The sequence below is a fragment of the Natator depressus genome, chromosome 28 (assembly GCF_965152275.1).
Source record: "Natator depressus isolate rNatDep1 chromosome 28, rNatDep2.hap1, whole genome shotgun sequence".
Classification (NCBI taxonomy): domain Eukaryota; kingdom Metazoa; phylum Chordata; order Testudines; family Cheloniidae; genus Natator; species Natator depressus.
The window spans coordinates 7,139,382-7,158,299 of NC_134261.1; the positions used below are offsets into that span (position 1 = coordinate 7,139,382).

The following is an 18,918-nucleotide window of genomic DNA, read 5'->3' on the forward strand; positions in this document are numbered from 1 at the left end:
AGGAGCCCACGTCAGGTGACCCAGGCCAGCCCTGCTGCCATCTTTATCCCGGGAGAGAGGGACTCTACGGGGACGTCTCCATTGCAGTGTCAGCCCAGGGGTGGCAGGCTGTGCTCAAAGCAGCACCCTGGAAGCCCCATAGTCACCACTCTCATAGAATTAAGGTAGGATTTGTACAGAGTCGGCCTGGCGAGCTATCATTGTAAAAGTCGTGATCTGTTGAAGGCTAATACCTGGGTGGATGGTGTGTGCTAGCCGTGTCTGGGAAGTGGTGGAGTTTTGCTCTGGGTGCGTTTTTAAATACGAAGTGTAAGGAGGGTCTGAATGACCTTCCCCTCACGTCTAGTGATGAGCTGGGGGAAAGACTTCAGGAACAGACCGTGTTCACATGGACAGGCCTCCTCTGCCTAGCTATGCAGCAAGTATCCTTTGTACAAAACAAACAAACAAAATATAAAGGTAATTCTTCGGTTTTCCTGCAGTCAGCCAAAAAAATTGTGAAAAGAAAGGGGCATTTTTAAGCAATCATCTGTCCCCACCAAGGGGCTGGGGAATGTTTATTTTGTTTTTCAGACACTTTCTGGGCAAGCTGGGGCCAGTGGAAGAAAACGCAGAACGCCCTGGGTCCCCTGTCGCAACAAAACATTGTGTTGTGTGTTTGTCTTCTTGTTCCTGTTATTTTGGTGGATATTGTAAATTCTTCAGGCCTGACACCCCCTTTTAATTGGGCATGTCGTCCTGCCCCTTTCGGGGCCAAGGGAAAATGTACCCTATTTCAACCTCTTCGACCCTCTACTCCGCCCCCTCCCTCCAAATTGTCTGTGACACCCCCATCCCCACGGTGCTCTACCCCCATCCAGAGACCTGTGGTTCTTAATGCAACTGGTTTACAAATGACTATCGCTCTGTTCCCCACTGACTGGTCTCTCAGTACAAGATTTCCTAACTGTTCTCAGTTCACGAAAGTACGTGAAAGAATGTTGCTATAGGTAATTTCAAACTCATTTGGACTGAATAGGTGGAAATTAAAGAAGAACGTCCTTAAATGGTGAGCCCTCACAAATTACCTCTGGTAAAGCTGAAACTCATTGCAGAAAGCTGACTCAGTGTCTTGAATCCAACGCTTGGAACGTGCCCTGGGGCTACTGGACAGAGGGGGATTACAACAGGGATTTGCACTTAGCTCAACTGACGGTTGGTTGGAAAATGTTATTCTAACCCTCGATCAGGGTTGGAAGGGACCTCAGGAGGTGTCTAGTCCAACCCCCTGCTCAAAGCAGGACCAATCCCCAACTAAATCATCCCAGCCAGGGCTTTGTCAAGCCAGGCCTTAAAAACCTCAAAGGAAGGAGATTCCTCACCTCCCTAGGTAACCCATTCCAGTGTTTCACCACCCTCCTAGGGAAATAGTGTTTCCTAATATCCAACCTAAACCTCCCCCCCTGCAACTTGAGACCATCACTCCTTGTTCTGTCATCTGCTACCACTGAGAACAGTCTAGATCCATCCTCTTTGGAACCCCCTTTCAGGAAGTTGAAAGCAGCTATCAAATCCCCCCTCATTCTTCTCTTCCACAGACTAAATAATCCCAGCTCCCTCAGCCTCTCCTCGTAAGTCATGTGCCCCAGCCCCGTAATCATTTTTGTTGCCTTCCCCTGGACTCTCTCCAATTTGCTTCTGTAGTGGGAGGGGGCCCTGAAAACTGGGCGCAATGCTCCAGATGTGGCCTCACCAGTGCCGAATAGAGGGGAATAATCACTGCCCTCCATCTGCTGGCAACGCTCCTCCTAATGCAGCCCGATATGACCAGTTACCCATATTGAATGCAGGCTCAGCAATATTTGATCAATTGGTTGCTGTCCATTCAGTCGGTTATTTCCTACTTATTCATAACTAATGAAGATGCTCTAAGGGGATGGGAGAGAGCTGTCCCGTCCGTGTAGTTAATCCACCTCCCCGAGAGAGGGTAGGTATGTCAGTGGGAGAAGCTGTGTCGGTGGGTGGGCAAGCTGTGGGGTCTACATGTATAGATAAAGTTTAATCAGACCCCATTTTTAAAACCACCCATGGTCTGGGAATGGAAAAGGAGCTCTCTGAGGCAGGGCCTGTCCTTCAAGGTCCTTAAGATCACTAACTCCCCTATACAATTGCTATGGGGGGGTAGCTCAGTGATCGAGTGTTTGACTGCAGCTCAAGTGGTCCTTGGTTCAAATCCAAGTGCCCCCTTACAAACCTGTTCCCTTAACAAAAATAAGGGCCTATCCATCCCCATTATGTTTGGGAGTTCCACTGAACAGGGATGAATGGAAACACTCAGTGTTTTCCTGTGCAAATGCATAGAAACCTAGCAAAGAGGTCCCTCAGCTGAAATCAGTTCCACTCCTCTGAGTGTCTAGTTTATGTTTTCACCAATGAAACAAAGACACATGAAGGCACATTTGCAGGTCCTTGGTCTCCATTGTGTGGAAGAACAAGAACCCCATCCCCTTGGGAGGAATGGACTAGTTTGTGTTACATTCGGTAAGTAAGTTGCCATTGGGACTGAGAACTCTACTGGAGGTGGACAGGAGTCTGCTCCAAAAATAAAATAACCACGATTTACCAAACTACCTGTTACACATTCGATCCTCTCTTTGTGCACACAATAGAAATTGGGGCTCGAATAAATGGCCACCTTCCTTTCACACAGATCGTTGTTCCTTGTGACTGTCAGATGCCTTCCAATGGCAGCTGTTGAAAGGGAACGTGCTTCGAGCTCATGATCACCCGCAGCGTCTCTGTAAGGTTCCCAACCACAGAGCTGGTTGTGGCTGCCTCTAAGTAACCGCAGAGTCAGTGTAGGACCAGATCGTTACTTGCACAGCGTCACTTTCTGGTCTCACTGATCGCTTGGGTAGAAACAGCCATTTCCTGCCTCTCTGTCACACAGAAGGACAATTTTCTTTGCACAGACGCAGGAACATCAAGATCTTTCTCTGTCCCTTGTGCAAAGCAGGGTGTCAAATTCCAAGGAACCCTCCTCGTCTGCTGCGATGGAAACAATGGGGAAGCAGGGGGCCCTGGGCACCTCCAGCCCTGGCCGGGAGATGTTCCCTCCCCGCTTTCTTTATGCTGCTGTTGTTATTTCATGGAGTGTCTGGGATGGGGAAAAGCTGAGTTCACTCCAGGTGGAGGGAAAAAAGGACCCTGAGAATCTCCCCCCCCCCCCCCCCACTTCTTCCACCAGGGTGAGGTGTTGAGCGACTCACAGCGCCCCCCAGCGCTGTTCCCTTTCAGCAGGGGCTGGCAGCTCCAGCCAGTCAATGCCGGGGAGAGGGCCGAGTGTATCTCTGCACACTGAGTCCAGGGCAGGCCCCCTCTCTCTCCCCCACATAGAGAAACTGGCCCTGCTGCAAAGTGACCCCTAAGAACCAGCAACCTCCAGGACAGAGGGTTTGGCCCTCAGAGCAGGGAATGTGTCCCCCATGCTGCTGTTAGGCCCCTGGAGGCTCTGGAAACAGGAGGGCTCTGAGTGTAACTCACCCCAAACAGCCCCCGTCTGGGGATGTAGCTCAGTGGTAGAGTGCATGCTTCGCATGTATGAGGCCCTGGGTTCGATCCCCAGCATCTCCAAGTTCTCTTTTCACGCTGCTGCTTTGCTCAGGCCCAGCAGGGATGTGGCCCAGCAGTCTCCCTGCAGGAGTTTCAGTCCTGCTCAGTGCGGGGCAGGTGCCCATTGCATGGAAGGTCTGTGGGGGTTTCTGCTCCTAAGTCACCTTGGTACTTTTAAGATTCCCACCCAATGGGCGGCTTGGGACAATGGCGGATGAGAAGGGGGAATCCTCCAGCCCTGGAGGGAAAGGTCCCCTCTGCCCAGACTGAGGGGCAAGGAGACGGAGGGGCAGTCAGTGCTCAGAGAGGAGAGAGGTCAGTGATTTACACCCACCAGGGGACACTGTCTTTTTGAGGCGAGTGCAGCTGGCTTGGGATGGTGCTGACGATGGATAGGAAACAGGCTGGAGTCAATGACAGATGGGACCACAGAAGGGGAAGGGGAAGGGCAGCTCCACCGAATGTCCTGGGTGCTCAGATGCTCCAGGTGTAGGCACCCTGGCCTGTCCTAGAGAGAGAAAAGACAAAGAGGGGCCCAGCCCCCCGACAGTCATCCCATGGACAAGAATGTGGTTGGGACTGGGGTGAAGGTTCCCGCTGGACAAAGGGGAGCTGAAATCCCCCAGCGTCCTGGAATTTAAGCAATGCAAGCTTCAGACCCTGCATGGGTGGGGGCTGAGGGACACCCGCAGAAGGTTGGGCTGGACAAGGGAGGCAGATTTCTACAATTTTTGGTGGTTTCCAGAATGGGACCAAGTCCTGCCCCCCATTCCCCCCCCCCAACATCTGCCTTTAGTCTCTGGGAGGGAGTTTGGGTGTGGGAGGGAGAGGGAGAGGGGTTGGGCTCTGGGAGGGAGTTTGGGTGTGGGCTCTGGGTTGGGGTCGGGGGTTGGGGTGCAGGAGAGGGTGCATGTCGGGCTCTGGGAGGCAGTTTGGGTGCAGGTGTGGGGTCTTGGCTGGGGCAGGGCGTTGGGTGCAGGAATGGGTGGGGTGGCCAGGTTCTGGGAGGGAGTTCAGGTGTGGGCTCTGGGCTGGGGGAGGGGTTGGGGTGCAGGAGAGGGTGCAAGGTGCAGGCTCTGGGAGGGAGTTTAAGGTGCAGGGGGTGGGCTCTGGGCTGGGGGAGGGGGTTGGGGTGCAGGAGAGGGTGCAGGTCGGGCTCTGGGAGGGAGTTTAAGGTGCAGGGGGTGGGCTCTGGGCTGGGGAAGAGGGTTGGGGTGCGAGAGCAGGTGCGGGGGGAGGCCTGTGGGAGGAAGTTTGGGTGCGGGGTCTGGGTTGGGATCGGGGTTTGGGGTGCGGGGGGGGTGCAGGGTGCAGGCTCTGGGAGGAAGTTTGGGTGTGGGGTGTGGGCTCTGGGCTGGGGCATGGGGGTAGGGTGCAGGAGGGAGTGCAGGGGGCGGACTCTGGGAGGGAGTTTGGGTGCAGGGGGTTGGGGTGGGCCTTGAGGTGCGGGAGAGAGTGAGGGGTGCAGCTCTGACCTCGGGCATCTCCCAAAAGCGACCCACACCCCCCTCTGGCAGCAGCCCCTAGGTGGGGGGGTCTCTGCCCACCGCTGCCCGCAGACACCACCCCAGCAGCTCCATTCCCACAGATGGCCGAGTCGGCCCTCGGGGCGGTGGCAGCGTGTGGAGATCCCCCCACCCCCGGGGCTGCAGGGACGCGCCAGCCGCTTCGGAGACCGGCACGCCACGCGGAGCGAGGGTGGGCAGGAAGCCGCCTCAGCCCCCTTGTGCAGCCGGTGATGGCGGTGGGGGTCCCCGGGCCCTTTTAAATGGCCCGGGGGCGGCAGGCGGGGCTGGGGGAGACACCGGGCCCCGGACTTTGGTGGAGCCAGGCCCCCGTGCTCTTATGTCGCTGGAGCATGGGCACCCCGGGCCCAGAGAAGGCGCCGCCCCTGCGGTGGAGGAGCATGGGTGCTAATCCACGTGTCGGCGTGTTGGGTTTTGCAGGGCCAAATGAACGCAGCCTCTGCTCTGGGCTCGCCCAGGTTCAGGGCCTGACGTTGCTTTGCCCAGCGACGAATCTCGGAACAGGCCAGCCATGAAATGACGGCAGGACCTGAGGAGGAAAAGCCTCCGGGTTCGTCTGTGGGCCTTGACGCCGAACGGGAGCCGTAATTCGACTCGCTTTGTGGCTGCGGCCGGTAAAATATCAGGGCAAAGTCGTCCCAGTGACTGTGACACTGGGTTTGAGGAGGCTTTGGTCTTATGAAAATGTAACTAGCATGGTACTCTCGTGTTTTTAAAGGTGGCTTCCCCAAGCAATCCCAAGTTGTCCTTCCCACAGCTGGGTGATGGTGGGCAGCCGGGGATCTCCCCAGTCTGTGGGGGAATCTCTCTGGGCCCCACTGTCAGTTCTCCAGCCTTTCTCCCCCTAACCACGCACACCCCTCCCCCACCCATTATCAATGCTTTACAGCGACCCCTCCCCCCCTTATGGGATACAGACTCTCGGAGACAGAGACTGCCTGGGGCTCCCCTCTGCATGGCCCCAATGGGGAAGGAAAGAGACTGACGGGGGAGGAAGAAGACAGGCCGAAGGAGTCAAATGGGGCTAGACGAGAATAGAGGAGATTTTCTTCCTGCTAAATTGGACTGGAGTCTCATTGCTGGAAAGCCACAGCTTGAGTGAGGTTTGAACCGGCAGCCTTTCAATTACCAGGCAAAGGTGGGAACCACAGAGACCGATCACGGCCGACTTCCCCACGCTGTCCAAGGAGCCCCTGCAGTGGTGCACGTGGTTAGTGCAAAGGGCAATATTGCTGGGGTTGTGAGTTCAAGCCTTCCCTGCAGCCCTGGTTTCTATCACCCCGTGGAGCTTCCCCAGCTTGCTTGTCCTCATTCACATGGGAAGTGCCATGAGAGGAAGGTCTAAAATGTGGACGTTGGTGCAAAGCTTGGGACCCCCCACCCCTGCTGGCACTAGCTCCGGGTGGGTTGCTCAGGGGCAGGGAGAATTGATTTCTTTGCTGCAGAGAAAGCTGCCAGGACAGGTCTGTGGGCACCAGAGCTCCCCGCTTCTTCCCGCACATGCCAGGCTCCGTCACTGCTGGAGGAGGGTCCTATAAGCACCGAGCCCAAAGCTCTTCCAAGCCTTCTTAGCGCAGCGGGCAGCGCATCAGTCTCATAATCTGAAGGTCCTGAGTTCAAGCCTCAGAGAGGGCAACTCTTCTTGCTCCCTGCTTCAGATTTTCTAAAGGAAATCGTGGAAAAGGGACTAGAGCTGAGTGGTTTCTCGACACCTCCCCATCCATCTAACACACACCCAGAGACTTTTCTAAGGGGACGTCTACAGTACGAAATTAGTTCAAAATTATTTGATTCGAAATTTCGGGAGCTGTTTTAGACATTCAGGCTTCGGTGTCCCCACTAAAGCGCGTGAATTCGGCAGAGTGCATCCACAGTACCGAGGCGAGCATCGAACGTCGGAGCGGTGCACCGTGGGTCACCATCCCACTGTTCCCGCAGTCCCCGCCGCCCATAGGAATTCTGGGTGACGCTCCCAGTGCACGATGGGGCAAAACCATTCTTGCGGGTGTTTCTGGTGCGTGTCATCGGGAAGCTCTGGCGGACAATCGTTTCACGCCTTTTTGGCATGCAGACGCCATCCTGCTTTCAGCAGACGGCGCACCGCTTCCTCTCCTGCAACTATGAATCCGCCTCTCATTTCCTCTCCCCTTCCGATGTAATCTCTACTGTCTACTCTTTCTCGTCCTCATCGAACGCTTCCACCGCCAACTCTGCTCTCCGGCCCGTGCCACGCTTCCGCGCTTCTCTGGGTTGTCTGTCCTGGGCTCCCGCCTCCGTGAAAGCCACGGAAGACAACCATTTCCCGCCTTTGTTCAGCTACCACGAACCAAACAGCACTTCTTCCCCTGCCACTCTGCTCTCCTGCATTTCGCGCCCGTTTTCCAGGATTACCCGTGCAGGCGCCATGGAGCCCGCTCAGATCTCCGCTGCAGTTTTGACCGTTGTAAATACCTCGCGCATTATCCAGCAGTATGTGCAGTCCCTGCAAAACCGGGCGAGGAAGTGACGATGGTGCGATTACTGTACTGATGAGGACATGGACAAAGAGGGCACAGCATGTGGCAATTGGGAGATCATGGTGGCGCTGGGCCAGGTTCGTGCCGTGGCACGCCGATTCTGGGCCCAGGAAACAAGCACAGACTGCTGGGGCCGCATCGTGTTGCAGGTGTGGGATGATTCCCAGTGGCTGAGAAACTTTTGTATGCGTAAGGGCCACTTTCATGGAGCTTTGCGACTTGCTGTCCCCTGCCCTGAAGCGCAAAGACACCAAATGAGAGCCGCCCTCACAGTTGGGAAGCAAGTGGCCATAGCCCTGCGGAAGCTTGCAACGCCCGACAGCTACCGGTCAGTCGGGAATCAGTTTGGAGTGGGGAAATCTACTGGGGGGCTGCTGTGATCCAAGTAGCCAACGCAATCATTGACCAGCTGCTATCAAGGGTCGTGACTTTGGGAAATGTGCAGACCATTGTGGATGGCTTTAATGCGCTGGGGTTCCCTGACTGCGGCAGGGCGATAGACATAACGCATATCCCTCTCTTGGCCCCGGATCAGCGGGGCAGCCAGCACATAAACCGCAAGGGGTACTCTTCCATGGTGCTGCAAGCCCTGGTGGATCACAAGGGACGTGGCGAAAGGGATGCGGAAACAATCCAGTTGGGCCATTGCCCACAAGCTCACCCCCAAGCAGCTTGGACTCCTGATGACTGTGATGCTGAGACTCCATGGCCTCCGCATCCTCCACCCGCTCTGAAGGCAGGTTCCTTAGACCCCTGTTCATATTCCAGACCCCAGCCGGTGCAGCTTCCCTGCCCAACCACTCACCATCTGCCCCAGGAGAACCAGCTGGTGGGCTGCATCCACAGGCAGATAGTTTATACCGCTCCCCTCAGAGCAGCAGCCACAGCTGTGGCAGCTAATCCCCACATCTGGCTGCCGGGGATCCAGCTGGATTGTTTGTGCATCCCTTTCAAGACTTGCCCTCAACAACCTGGCAGCCCCCAGCTTTCTCGTTGCTCTGTGGTTGTTTGCTCTGTGAAAGGGGCCTCTAGGAATTGGTATTTCCAGATGCATTAAAGAATCATCATAAAGGGGAAGGAAAAGTTAATGCCTTAGAAAAGTCTCTGTGTGTGTGTTAGATGGATGGGAGGGTGTCTAGAAACCACTCTGCTCTCGTCTTTTTTCTCGGATTTCCAGTGGTAATCAAGGTAGGCCATTGCCAGCAGTTGACAAGAACATGTGAGAACAGTGGGGGCGGGAAATAAACATGAGGAAATAGTTTTGCTTTGTGTAATGACCCATCCACTCCCAGTCTCTAGTCAAGCCTAAGTTAACTGTATCCAGTTTGCAAATTAATTCCAATGATCACTACAAAAGGTTTCCCCCACCCCACCCGGCTCTCCTCCTGGTAATAGCTCACCTTACCTGATCACTCTCGTTACAGTGTGTCGGGTAACGCCCATTGTTTCATGTTCTCTGTGTATAGGAGTCTCCCCACTGTGTTTTCCACTGCATGCATCCGATGAAGTGAGCTGTAGCTCACGAAAGCTTATGCTCCAATAAATTTGTTAGTCTCTAAGGTGCCACAAGTCCTCCTGGTCTTATTCATGGTGTTCTATCCCCATAGTGTGGCCCTTTGGTGTCAGTCCTTTTACATAAACAATGAGTTTTTTTCATAGAAACCATATTTTCCTCATACAGACACAGGAGCAGATTAATCTACAAAGGGAAGGTGATTCCCAGGCAGTTCCGGAGGGAGAAGGGAACGTTTTCAGCATCACTAAATGATTGTGTTGTACCTCACACACACACAGAGTGACAATAAACTCAATTAACTGAGCTACCAACACACTTCACAGGAATGAAATAAACAACTTTATGTTCAAGGAGTTTGGTGCATTTAAATAATATTAAAAATATGTTTTGGGCAACGCATGGAAAAGTCATTGTATTGTACAACCCCCTTGATATAGTTAATACACCACATAATATTTAACGAAGTTAAGAACGATGTGCTTATAAATTAACGTGTTGTGCCATTTACACACGCACAAGACATAGAAAAAACTGAATTATTTGAGCTTCCAACATTTCCACTTTCTCACAGCATGTTAGACCCTCTGCTTTAAATGAAATATGTCTAAAGCCCAGATGTATGAAAGAATTGTCTACTTCTGTATTTCTTAGCTTTTATCTCAAAAGGTAACAGCCTCATAATCTCCCCCAAACACCCTGGGACCTCCCCAAATTATTAAAATGCCCCTGTCCTCAGCAAGGCCACGACAGTGACCCACAGCTAGCGTGTCTAGGCCAAGCTGTTCTGAAGGAGGCAACTCAAAGATTTTCTCTCTGCTCCCCTTGGCAAGGTCTGACTGGGAAAACAAAATCCCCCAACTGGAAAGTTTTCTGCTGAGAAACCAATACTAGTCTGTTTGGGGACTTTGATTTGAATGGATTATTATTATTCTCTTCTGATCTCTGAATTATTTCAGTTCAGTCTTTGTCCTCCAGAAGTGTTGCCAGATGTTGAGTTGTGGGGGAGAGAGGCCAAGTCATGACGTCTCTTCCCCTCTTTCATATTTTCTTCCAACTTGCTAGGAAGTTCCTCTGCAACGTTGTGAGTCAAGCAGTGTCCATTGTCTCCGGGCTGTCTCGGAGGAGTCTGCATTGTACACGGTTCCTGGGAGCGTCCTTGGGAGCGTGGATACCTTTACTGGGCCAGCAGCGAGTCTGGCTTCTCCAGCGTCACACCGGAAAGGCTGGCGGTGGCCATTTCCCAGCCTCATCACATATTTCAGTAACGCACCCAGAGCAAAACTCCACCACTTCCCAGACACGGCTAGCACACACCATCCACCCAGGTATTAGCCTTCAACAGATCACGACTTTTACAATGATAGCTCGCCAGGCCGACTCTGTACAAATCCTACCTTAATTCTATGAGAGTGGTGACTATGGGGCTTCCAGGGTGCTGCTTTGAGCACAGCCTGCCACCCCTGGGCTGACACTGCAATGGAGACGTCCCCGTAGAGTCCCTCTCTCCCAGGATAAAGATGGCAGCAGGGCTGGCCTGGGTCACCTGACGTGGGCTCCTGGAGCTCAAGCTGTGGGGCTCAAAAGTGGGGTGCAGATACTGGTGTTCCTGCTGAAGCCTGGGTTTGGAAACCCTCCCCCCTCGTGGGGCCTCAGAGGTTGGGCTCAAGCCCATCTGTCTCCACTGCCATTTTATAGCCCTGCAGCCCCAGCCCCAGAAGCCTGAGTCAGCTGCCCCGGGCTCTGAGACAGGTGCCCTGGGTGTTTTAATCGCTGTGCAGACATAACGTTAGGATACGTCTACAGTGCAATGAATCACCCACGGCTGGCCCGTGTCACATTAATCAGGGTCATGCGGCTTGGGCTGCAAAGTTGCAGTGTACAAATACAAAGAAACAAGAGCAAAAACCGGTTGCCTTTATAGCTAGATAGCTACAGAGACATGGCAAATAGCAACAAGAATCAGCGTAGAGCTGGATCTAAAAAAACGAAAGATTAATCTTTGCTTTACAAATAATAACTACTGATAAATGGGAATATAAAAAAGGACCTCGAATTCCTTCATAATTTGATGGTTCTTGGAACTTCCAGGCATATTGGCTAGAATTTTTGAGACACAGATTGTCAGAAAAACGTAACACGCTGAGTGCTCCAGCTGAAACAACAGCAAATACTGTTGCCTAGATAGATAGATACATTGCAAAGAGCAACAAGAATCAATGTGGAGCTGAATCTGCAAAACGGAGCGATTAATCTTGAAATACAAAGAATAATGTATTAATTATTATTAATAATAATTATTATTAATTATGTGATAAAGGTCCATGAATTCCTTCATACTTTTATCATCCTCAGGATGTTGCTGTGAATTCAGAGACATGATTGTTTTCTGGAGCAGCCGTTGCAGTTTCAAAAGGAAAGGCAGGCAGAAAACGAAGCAGGGAGGGTTGTGATGGGGCGCATGAAAGCAGAGGAGGCTTGTTCCTCTTGAGTTTTCTTTCCGTTGCTCTCGTGATCCTGATGGAGGAAGCGGAAGCTTAATTTGAGTTTGTCCCCACTCCCCTCCTTCTGTCGGCGGAGTGTGTCTTCACCAGGAGTGCTTCCACCGAATGAAGAGGGGCAGCGCGGGGAGGCTGGGAAACGGGGCTCTTCACTCCGCGCAGCTGCCCCCTGGGCTCTTGACTCCCCACCTCCTCCCTGGAGTGGGAGCCGGCCACCTGGGCTTCTTGCCTGCCTGCTCCCAGCCAGGAGTGGGGGCGGGGGCCAAGTGCCCAGGCTTCTCGGCTCCCTGCGCTGGGACCCGGGAGCTTTGGTGCAGCAGCCCCGCGAGGAGCCAGGCAGGTGCAGCCCCGCTGGGATCAGGGAGCAGAGGGCAGCCAGGAAGGGAGCCAGCCGGAAGCCATGAAATAGGCAAGACAGCCAGCAGCCCCTGGGAATAAGGCAGTGTCTACACAGACACTGTGCTGTCCTAACGACCCCAACGTAATCCCCGTGCCTCTTGAGGAGCTGGAGTTACTATGTGGGTGTAGCCGGGCACTTCCCTAGATGGGACAAGGCTGCAGTGTGCACCGTGAGGTAATTAGGACAACCTAAAATGCTGTCGATGGGCCTAACTGTGTAGTGTAGCCCAGGTTTTATTCTCCTGGTGATGGGTTATGTGCTGGGTGCCTTGTTTCCTTTGCTTAGGAGTGCTTGTTCTCACCCCTATCTCCTTGCTTTCCATTCCAGTTCAGGGAAGGAGAGAATAACCAAGTCTTCAGGTATGAAAAGGCAAAACATTTCTAGATGACCCTTCACAGTCAGTGAAACCTGTGGTGGGAGACATGCCCTTGATTTTACTGCTTTTTGGTTTCTTGTCTTCTGGTTGCTCCCGAGGAGCTGGCAGGGAAATGTCCATGGAGGAGTGGAGTGGATGTGAGGTTTCTTGCTTCCGAGATTTGCCTGCGTTTTGGCCTCATTGTGAGAAGGGCAAATTGGATGAGACATTGCAGCTTTTCTGATGCCTGTCTGAGTTTGGAAAGTAAGTTCTTTGTTGTCCTGTTCTTCAAAGGGGAACTGAGGGAGCGGATATACACTGGCAGCTGAGAAAGCCTTAGGAGGGGACATCCAAAGCTGGGCACAACTGGTTTCTGTCGTGGATTGTAGTGTAGTGTGGTGGTTATCATGTTTGCTTCACACGCAAAATATCCCTGGCTTAAAACTAGGCAGAAACAGTGCCTTTTCCCCCGACTGATCAGTTTTGGTCTTCCTCCATTCCAAGCCCTTTGCTGAAATACACCCGTATTTCCCACACTTTTTGTTCCTTTTTCTTTCCTTTTACGATATTTTAGAGTTGTAATTTAATGGCCACACAATTTTGCTCATGAATTGAAGTTTAACACAACATTTGACAGCCTTTTCCCATGCCCTCCTTTCTGTCACTTACAGGAGTTTACTTATGGGAATATTCACTGATTTATTGCAAAGAGCATTTCAAAGGAAAGGTCAGAATCATCTACCTTGGATTCACTTTCCTTACTTCTTTCTAATTCTTTCTCTCACATAGATGGGGAAATCTGTGTTGGAGCAATTTAGCTTACCACTCTCTCTTTCTAGACGGAAGCTGACACAATTTAAAACTTCCCAATTCGCAAATATCTATGTGAAAATCTTTCCTAAACCAATGCAGAGATCCTGGGCAGGGCGAGGGGTGAGGCAGATTAATAATTGTCTATTCTTTATTCTGGTGCTTGCTAATTGGCCATTTGGAATTTTAATACGTGATGGCATTACAGCCCAAAGATAATCTCAACATGTGGAGAAGAAACGGTTACGCGGGCTAAGAAATAGTTTCTTGGTGTCACACCAAAAGTGATGCATTCGAGAGTGAAAGAAGAACTAATTAATGTCTTATGAGCATTTGCTATGTAGTTGTGGCCATGCAGGTCCCAGAAAAGCTTGTCTTTGTCCCCAACAGAAGCTGGCCCAGTGAAAGATATTATCTCACCCACCTGCGCGTTTGCTCGCCACACTACCTGAGAAAAGCGGAAATAGCCTCAAAGCAGAGAAAATGGAACAAAGAAGTTTAATTCCTCGCTGAAAAATGGGCCCCTTTGTCAGCTAGAGCCAATCTCAGACGATTCTGGGACCTCTTGTGGCTATTGCTGGTTTTGAAAAAAGCCAGGTGTTATTTAGACAATATCACTTCCAGTGTATCCACTGAAGCAGATTTATGCTTCACGATTGCTGTGTATCCAAAGAGATTCATTCAATTCGGCACACAAGTGAATAGAGATGGGCAGCTGGAGTCAGCCAGTTCTCCCCCATCTCAAAGTGTTTGGTTTTTAAAAAGGCCCCTTTTGGTGTTTATATGGGACAGGGCAGAAAATGGCCAGATAATAAGCTATTGGGGTGAAAGTTCAGAGTTTTTTTTAATTTGCAGTGAAGACTGAATGGAGAATTGTGTCGAGAAGTTTCTTTCCCTGACTGAGGATGGAACCAAGGCAGCATCAAGGAGAGTCCTAACCAGTAGACCAAGGGTACTCAACAGGTGTACCACGGGCCAACTCTAGACAGCCAGAAATTTTTAATGGACCCTGAAATCTTTTTATTTACTTATTATTATGATTTTTTAAAATGATTTTCTCTGGAGTCTGGACCTTGATTATATCTTGACCGAGAAATTTGGACCTTGACAAAAAATAGTTGACTACCCCTGCAGTAGACCATAAGGGGGGGCAATGTAGGGTTTTTTGGTTCAGCTCCTCTATGCTTTCTAAGGCTACTTTCTCTCCAGTTTAGGAAATGGTCCATTCCCCATTTCAGAAGGGACAAGAACAGAGAGTGAAGGAACCCCTGTGCTCATAACCCGAGCTCAAGCAAAAGCTTTGAAACAAGCTCAAATTATGCTTTAGGTTCCTCCATCAGAATCCCAAGAGCAACACAAAAGAGGAACAATCCTCCTCTGCTTTCATTTACCCCACCGCATCCCCCTCCGCTTCTTCTTCCGCCTACCTAGTGGCTTGTCCAGGAAAACCACTCCGCTGATTATAATTTTGGCATAGAAAGCCAGGGAGGGGATTTGCTTCCACTTGACGTGACCTGTAGCTCACGAAAGCTTATGCTCAAATAAATTGGTTAGACTTAAAATCATAGAAGATCAGGGTTGGAAGGGACCTCAGGAGGTCATCTAGTCCAACCCCCTGCTCAAAGCAGGACCAACCCCAACTAAATCATCCCAGCCAGGGTTTTGTCAAGTCCCCTGCCCTCTGACTTGTCCTTTCACAGAATCACAGAGTTGGAAGGGACCTCAGGAGATCATCTAGTCCAATCCACTGCTCAAGGCAGGACCAATCCCCAATTTTTGCCCCAGATCCCTAAATGGCTCCCTCAAGGATTGAACTCAGAAAGAACTGTTCGAAATGGGCACCCTGATTACCACTACAAAAAGTGATTCTTCCTCCTGCTGATAATAGCCCATGACATGCTAACAAAGAAACAGCCGTGATTTAAAATCTCCACTCAGAAATGGTGAACAGCAGCAGAACCCAAAGTAACTGAAGGAAGGGCAGATGATCAGTTAGTTCATTGTTTCAGTCAATATTGTCTCAGATGTTCTGGGGAGAGAATTCCACGGTAAGTGACTTTGCATTTTTGCAGGACATCAGACCCCCTGGGGAGAAGCTCCTCAAAGAAAATGTGGCCCTAGGAGTGTCAGAGAAGGGAATCACTGTTTGCCTTACAAGGTGGGTGAGGGAAACCTGCAGGGACTTAGATTCCTCCAGAGTCTGATGAAACCATTGGTGGGGAAAGTCCGGGGAAGCGGAGGAGAAGAAGGAGAGGTAAAAAGGGCTTGTAGCTCTTGTGCAATCCCCATGCTCCCAGCAGAAGGGTCCAGGGGGTTCAGCACTTTGGCTGCTTGTTGAGGACACAGAATTCAGAAGATGGCAAAGCTCAGAGCCCCGTTACATGGAGTCAGAATGCAATCAGGTCACAAGGAGGGGGAGCAAAGTCCCTCCCTTGCTCTCTATGCCAAAGTTCCTATCAGCTCAATGTCCTTCCCAGAAGAAGGCCCTGGTCGGCTGCTGAGAGGGTTGCAATGGGGTCAATGAAGGCAGAGGAGGATTGTTCCTCCTGGGTTTTCTCTGTGTTGCTCTGTGATCCTAGTGGAGGAAGCTGACACAGCATTTGAGTTTGTTTCAGTGGCTTGGGTTGGGCTCAGGTTGTGACCCTGAGCACAGGGGTTCCTGCCCGCTCTGCTCTTAGGTGCTCAGGGAATGGACAAAGGAGCAGCTTCAGAAATTGGACAGAAAATAGCCTAAGGAAGTGCAGCACAGCTGAGAAGAACAAGAGCCTCATCCTCTCCCTGGTGGTCTAGTGGTTAGGATTTGGCGCTCTCACAGCCACGGCCTGGGTTCAATTCCCAGTCAGGGAAAAGTGACTTTACAGCAAAACACCTTAATTTATCCTTCATTTGCAATTTTAACAAATTGACGCTTTTTCCCTGACTCCCCCATCTTCTATGTGATCTTGGCAAGGGCTTTGGAGACCATATCAAAATCAAAGCTTCCCACTGACTAGGAGCAGAACGTGGACATGTTTCCACTGTGCACCTCGATGTCCACAAATAGGTGCAAATTCTTGTTCCCCCTTGCTAGCTAGCCTAACCAATGTTATAACAACAGTAATAGACACTCAGGTTGACCCAAGATGTCAGTTTTCTTGCTAAAACAAAACCAAAAAATCATTTTGGGTCAACCAAATTATTGCAGCAAATAAAATATTCACGCAAAAAACTTTCATCCCGCTCTATATACCAGTCTTTGGAAGTAACCATCTCGGCAAAACTGACCATTAGCCTCTTCCATTCCTGAGGTCTAGCTCCTGTCGTGTTCTAAGCATAGATGATTGGCCTTTCACCTGTTGGCCACTGGTTACTACCTTGCTCAGGTAGCTACTGATGAAAGGCCATGTGGTTTAGCGGCCGACCTACTTCTATCCCTCTGCCCAACTAGGGGTGTTTGTTTCACACTGCTTGTAAAAATACAATCAATGCATTTTGTTGATACCTAAATCTGGGATCAAGATGAAACATTGTGATTGTAAGTCAATGAGAAAATCGCTGCTGAGTTCGACAGAAGGAAGGTTTTCTCATCAGGTTCTAGCACACGATAAAAGTTCTGAAGGTTCTTAGAGCTTCCAGACACATGGGCCAGAATTTTCAGAAGGTCTCACCCCCACCCCTAGAGCCAGATTTTCAGGTGAACTCAGCTCCCATTTGGGCAATACACATTTTGGCCAGATTTTCAGAAAGGCTCAACACACTGAGGGCTGAGCTATTTTGAAAACAAAAGGTGGTAGCAGTTGTGCGTGCTGGTTGCTTGGCCGTCTGGCCCACCATGCAGGAGTTTGAGGTTCAACATTACTTTCTCACAATGGTAGCAACCATCTTTTATTCCCTTAAAAAGGGAGCAGGGAGACGACATATAAAAATCAGCTGTGCTTTAGAAAGTCTCTAGAAGTTGAAAGAGATCTGCCATCTCCGCCTCCCTGGAAAGTTCACAACAAGTTAAAGAAAACTGAGATTGATAAGTGGATTGACTAACAGTGACAGGCTGGCCGAGTGGTCTAACGTGTCAAACTCAAGGCTGCGTCTTTCCGTCATTTGTGTTCTGGGCTCCATATGGAGGTAGACGTTCAAATCCCCTTCCTGATACAATCATTGCCTTCTACCTGAGAAATAGCCTCATTTCAACCTCTCCTGTAACATTACAACACCAACTGCTTCGCATTTCTATGATAGAAGTTGGAGGGAATTCAAAAGTGGTGCATTCAGGGCACTTAGTTGAGGTCACGGGTGGTCTAGTTATAAGCTAAGGTTGTTCAATCCTGTCTGGGAGGGTAAGCTCTGGAGAACACGGATCATCTGGAGATTTCTGAGGGGAAGCAGGAACATCTGATCCAGCCGGCGTAGGACAGCCATCTAGGATCCTAAGGAGATATTTTGGCATCTAGGGACTGAGAAGTAAATCTCAGAACAGAGAGCTGAGGTGGTGCTGATGACTATTTCCTGCGGCTAAGGCCAAATGGAAGTGTGTACATCTAGGAACAAGCAATGTAAGCCACGTATACAGCAACAGCAGGATCTCAACTCGGAGTCGAAAGGTCATTTTACCTCTGTATCTGTTGTGCCCACTTCATCCAGTTCTGAGCTCCCCAGTTCAAGAAGGAGGATGAAACATTTGAGAGGAGAAAGAAGAGCCATGAGAAGGATGAAAGGCTTAAAAACCCTGCCCTGCTGTGATAGTCACAAAGAGCTCAGAAAAGGTTTAGGGGATGATGATCTCCCTCCCTAAGTACCTACATGGGGAACAATACTTACTAACAGGCTCTTCAATCTAACAGACAAATGTATAATGTGAGCCAATGGCTGGAAGTGAAGCTAGACACATTCAGATTGGAAATAAGGCGTGCTTTCTGACAGGGAAGGTAATTAACCTTCCATTGAAAATATTACCCAGAGTCCTGGTGGATTCTCCATTCCTGGAAATTTTCAAATCAAAAGTGGATCTATTTTTTTTAAACGGATCGGTTCGAATTGAAAAGGAATTCTTTGGCGGCAGGTTTCGGGCCCGCGCTAGACAGGAGGTCAGACTGGGTGTTTACGAAGACCCCTTGTGGTTTTAAAATATGGGAAACAAACCCTTAAATGACAAACGCTTTATTCTGTGAACCAAAAAGAAGTGCTTACCCTGGCTCTTTTTCTCATTTTGTAAACAAGGGCTTGGAATGTCAACTCTCAGTGAAGCTTTGCCTTTAAACTGAATTAGGTGAATTTTCCAGCTCTTCATCCTCTGAGTCTAAGGAAGAATCCCTGAAAAGCAGGTGAGGTTTCAGTTCAGAATTTCATAGGTTAATTTGATGCCATCCAAGAGTGAACACTTAAGTAGGGAACAAGTGAGAATTTGTTGATTGAGAAAAATTCCTGGTGAAAATTGGCAAAGCTGTGGATCTTTTTAAACATTCCAGTGAATTTACACATGAAGATACAAACAGAGAGAGAAACACAGAGAGAGAAAGAGAAAATCACACACTGCACAGGCCCATGCAGGCACTAACAAAAACCAGACCCACACACAAACCCACACAGCACACAGAGAATCACAGAATCATAGAATAACAGATTCAGAGCAGGCTGCACATTGGGGACAGGAGGACGGTGAAGAAATTTGGCATCATGAGACTTCCAGAAGAAAAAAGGGGAACGTCCATGTACCAGCAAAGCCGGTACAGG

The 18,918-nt window shown here is 50.4% G+C and overlaps 1 protein-coding gene and 4 non-coding genes across 5 annotated transcripts in view; 4 read left to right on the forward strand and 1 right to left on the reverse strand.

The window, feature by feature from the left end:
* Positions 1-18,918, reverse strand: part of LOC141978795 (uncharacterized) — a 203,698-nt gene that overhangs the window by 174,375 nt on the left and 10,405 nt on the right. The gene's annotated exons all lie outside the window — the stretch shown is intronic.
* On the forward strand, positions 2,155-2,226 carry TRNAC-GCA (transfer RNA cysteine (anticodon GCA)). The gene has a single exon. It is a non-coding gene; the product is annotated as a tRNA-Cys (tRNA).
* On the forward strand, positions 3,541-3,612 carry TRNAA-CGC (transfer RNA alanine (anticodon CGC)). The gene has a single exon. It is a non-coding gene; the product is annotated as a tRNA-Ala (tRNA).
* Positions 6,680-6,752, forward strand: TRNAM-CAU (transfer RNA methionine (anticodon CAU)). The gene has a single exon. It is a non-coding gene; the product is annotated as a tRNA-Met (tRNA).
* On the forward strand, positions 15,988-16,059 carry TRNAE-CUC (transfer RNA glutamic acid (anticodon CUC)). The gene has a single exon. It is a non-coding gene; the product is annotated as a tRNA-Glu (tRNA).